This window comes from Delphinapterus leucas, chromosome 4 (assembly GCF_059928025.1).
Source record: "Delphinapterus leucas isolate spDelLeu-1000000601 "Yukka" chromosome 4, BTC_Dleu_Yukka2, whole genome shotgun sequence".
NCBI classification, from domain to species: Eukaryota; Metazoa; Chordata; class Mammalia; order Artiodactyla; family Monodontidae; genus Delphinapterus; species Delphinapterus leucas.
Genome location: NC_143132.1, coordinates 29,717,333 through 29,721,768, shown reverse-complemented (window position 1 = coordinate 29,721,768; position 4,436 = coordinate 29,717,333). Strand labels below are relative to the sequence as shown.

The window sequence follows — 4,436 nt, the reverse complement described above, 5'->3', positions numbered from 1 at the left end:
TGTGAAGTTTTACTATCTGTCAAAGTGGGCAAGGTTTAAACAGTATTTTTATGACTAAGACTCTTTTCAAACCAGGAAAAAATGATCCGTTTGTACGAATATTAATATAACTTTGATTTCATTTTTTCTTAAGCATGACATATTTTGTTAGTCCCATAATTACCTTTTCCCTCTATATTTTCAAAGCTTTTCTTTATCCTAATTCCACCCAGTTGAGAGATTTTAAAAGGGCTTCAGTCCCTCTCAAGTTTCCACAGTTCTTAAATAGATAATTGGTAAAATTTATTTTCCTATTTGACCTTTAATTATAAGACCTCAATATCATTTTTATTTCCATTTTAGATTTAATCAATAAAATATTTTTCCACACACAATCATTAGACTGTTCAAGTTTCAAGTTAAAAAATACGTTCAAAGCAACAACCAGATCTTGTACCATGGTTAAGATCATGGACTCTGTAGCTGAAACACATGGGTTCAAATCCCTGCTCTACTATATACTTACTTTCTAATACTCGCCATGCTATTTAACTTTCTATGCCCTATTTTCTCATCAGGAAAAAGGGAATAATAGTCGTACCTACTTGATAGGGTTATCCTTAAGATTAAATGAGTTACTATACTTAAAATATTAAAGAATGCTTGGGCAGACCACTTCCGGCATAGCCATGGTGGCTAACGCTACCACCAACCCGTCACAGCTTCTCCCTCTAGAGCTAGTGGACAAGTGTATAGGATCAAGGATTCACATTGTGATGAAGAGTGATAAGGAGATTGTTGGCACACTTTTGGGATTTGATGACTTTTGAAATCACACCAGAAGGAAGAAGAATTACTAAATTAGATCAAATTTTGCTAAATGGAAATAATATAACAATGCTGGTTCCTGGAGGAGAAGGACCTGAAGTATGAATGGATTTCCTTGACTTATGCTAGATTCTGTTTTGTTTTATAATGACAACAAAATAGAATTTTTTTTAACCTTTTAATGTTTGTAGTCTGTGAAGCCAAGTTTTCTGTTAAAGGGAAATGCTTTGAAGGTGCATTGTAAATGCCTGTTTTTGTAAGTTAATCATGATTATGTTGGAAAAAGAAGAACAGTTTGTTCTTTGAAGGAAGAACAACAACAAAAAAAAGAATGCTTGGTAAGATGAAAGTACTGTGTAAGTACAGCTGATCCTTAAACAACACGTGTTTGATCTGCATAGGTCCACTTATAGGTGGATTTTGTTCAACAGTAAATACTACAGTACTACACAATGGTTGAATTCGTGGATGCAGTACCACAGGCAGATATGGAGGAACCACAGATAGGGAAGGCCAACTATGAGTTATTTATCAATTTTTGATAAAATTGATAAATTTTATCAGCGCCCCTAACCCCTGCATTAATCAAGGGTTAACTATATAAACTATTGATATTATTATTAAGGTATAAAGTGATGTTGAAATATGACAATGTACATACCTTCTCATCTGTCTAGTCTGGGACAGATGGAATGGGGACTTGGGAATGGATCCTGTTTCTGACACTTACTAGCCATGTAAACTTAGACTAGCTGTGGAAATTCTTTAATACTCAATTTCATGCCCTGCAAATTGGGACGAGTCTATCTCACAAGGGTTGAGAAAATTTGGGTAAACTGTTCAGAGATGTATTTGGCATATGACAAACTTTCAGTCCTAACTCCTTTCCTCCTTTCTTCAACTTTAGCTTTGGGCCATGGGGAAATTGAACTGGAGAAATAGAAAGCTGGAGGACTGGAGACCAATCAGAAAGTTACTGCAACATCAATAGTAACATGGAAAGGCAGCCAGCGGCAAGGAGAAAAGGAAAGCGTAGAAAGTAGGAGGCAACACATTCCTGGTAAATGATTACCTGTGGTGTTAAGGAGAAATGGAGGAATGAGTGATGATACAAAGGCTTTTGCAAAGGAAGTTCTTTAGGGTGATATCACTTTGTTATGCATATTTTGCCACACAAGTCACATATGGAATTACTAATAGTACCTGAAATATTGCATTTCACTACCCTTCTAAATCTTCATACCAATACTGCTATAATTTAATTTTTTATTTTTATTCCATTACTGCTCCCAATTTTGTTCCTACAAAATGGTTTCAGTCATGGTTTCTCTGCAACTTGAGAGAAGCATTCTAATATAGCTATAAAAAGAGCAATTTCATCTGGGAAGATATTATTTTTTTGGTTTTTTTTGTTGCTTTTGTTTTTTTGCGGTACGTGGGCCTCTCACTGTTGTGGCCTCTGCCGTTGCGGGGCACAGGCTCCGGACACACAGGCTCAGCAGCCATGGCTCACAGGCCCAGCCACTCCACGGCATGTGGGATCTTCCCGGACCGGGGCACGAACCCGTATCCCCTGCATCAGCAGGCGGACTCTCAACCACCGCGCCACCAGGGAAGCCCGGAAGATATTATTTTAAAACTCATTTTTGGAGCACTTTGTCTGTATCATAGTTTATTATACTGTGGGCTCTATCATGCTTATGAGTTGGACTATAAGTAGTATCAGAGTACCCTCTGGAAATAAGTTTTTTATAGCTAGGTATTTAAAAATCAGTACCAATTATTAGTAATTTTGGAGAACATTTTCTTTATGTTAGTTATTACTTATGAAAGAAGGTACAAGGAAGTGCTTTGAAAAAAATATACAAGTAGTAACAAATATTTCTATATTATCTAATATACCTGATCAATGAATAAATTACATTCTTATATATAATGTGATCAGACTTCTAATCCTAGTTTAAACACAAAATAACACTTACAGAATGTAAATAAAAACAAAATTCTAACTTTGAAATTAGTTAAGTTTTATCAGGAGAATTTGATTAAAAACTCATAATAATTTGTATCCAGTGAATGATTTATGTTTCTGTATACAAAAAAATCAACAATTCTATTTATAACAGTACTTATTTTTGAATAAAGTAAAATTACATACTATTATTGTTAATTCATTAGAGGTGAAGAATTGTTGGAGATTTGGGCTAGTTTAAGACTTTATCTCCCACTTTAAATAGAGGAAGTAACCATAGCATATATAATTTAAAATACAGAAGAATAAGAAAATTTTGACAAAACTTTTGAAATCTAAGGTTTAAATAAAACAAATAAAAAAGAGTTGATAGGAATACAAGAATCATAGTGATGATATTAAAGGTAATCCAGTGGTGAGATTTGAATTACAATTTTCCTACGAGATAAAATGATAATTTATACTAAATAAGAACTAAACCAGTTTTCCATTAAATAATTTCAGAACCTATAATGTAAAGCAAGGTTAAAAGTCAATTAAATCTCAGTATCAAGCTATCAGACTCTAAACTCATAAAAACTTAGTTTTAATCTGGTGATTAACATGACAGTTCTGAACAGAACCCAGTAGATGGCAGTAGGCTGTTATAAAGTCATCAGGAAGACTAAGAAATAAATTACACATTGTCAATATTACATTTGTACACAGAGAATCTGATGAATAAATTATGCTATTCTTTCTAATATACACAGATACCACATCCCTAAGTGTGGTATCTGTATATAATATATCCTGGTTTTTTGGTAGTAAGCCATACATTCCTGATCTCTATAAACACATGATACTTTACTCAGATGACAATTACTCTAAACTCAACCTCAGTAAAATCCAATCATAATCAACAAATTTAGGGATGGTTCAATATGAGTAAAATAAATATTAACTTTAAGAGTATCTAATTCATTCAGCTGGAAAAAAAAATTTAAGGAGGCAACATTTTATAATGGACACCGTACATGACCAAGTATTTAAGGTAGCAGTTTTAGATGTGGTTTCTCCACTTACAATTGTGCAACTGTGAGCCAGTTATTGAGTATCTCTGTGCATTAATTTCCTCATCTGTATGACTGTAATCACAAAATTTTCCTAACATAGCTCAAGTTATATATACATAAAATAAAACTGTGTACATAAAAGTAACTGTAAAACAGTATACAAATATAAGATTATTTTCCTCAACGTGGAAGCCAAGGACAGGACGTTTTAAGAGAATTTGTCCAAAGGCATCAAATGCTTTAGTGGAATTAAATAAAGTGAAGCTTGAGGAGAAAAGTCACTAGATTTTGATGCTCTAGAGCTGTTTTTCAGTGTAAGTAAATATAATTTGACTTGAATAAAGAAATGTGTCTTCCCATTGCTCCTCTCAAACAGTGTGGCGGTTATGAACACTGGTGCCGAAGTCAGACTACTTGGGTTCCTAACTTCCTTTCCAGCTGTGTGACATTGGATAAATCACTTAAATCTCTGTGCCTCAGCTTGTTCATCTCTATGCTGGGGGTAAAAACTGTGACTACCTCAACTTGAACAAATCCCTGTTAGCTTCCTCCTCTGTAAAATGAAGGTAATGGTAACATGTACTCATTCTATTGTGTGCTTC

The 4,436-nt window shown here is 34.1% G+C and overlaps 1 pseudogene; it reads left to right on the top strand.

Annotated features, from left to right (window-relative positions):
• The first annotated feature begins 653 nt into the window (after positions 1-653).
• Positions 654-3,003, top strand: LOC149749291 (U6 snRNA-associated Sm-like protein LSm5 pseudogene; annotated as a pseudogene).
• The last annotated feature ends 1,433 nt before the right edge of the window (positions 3,004-4,436 follow it).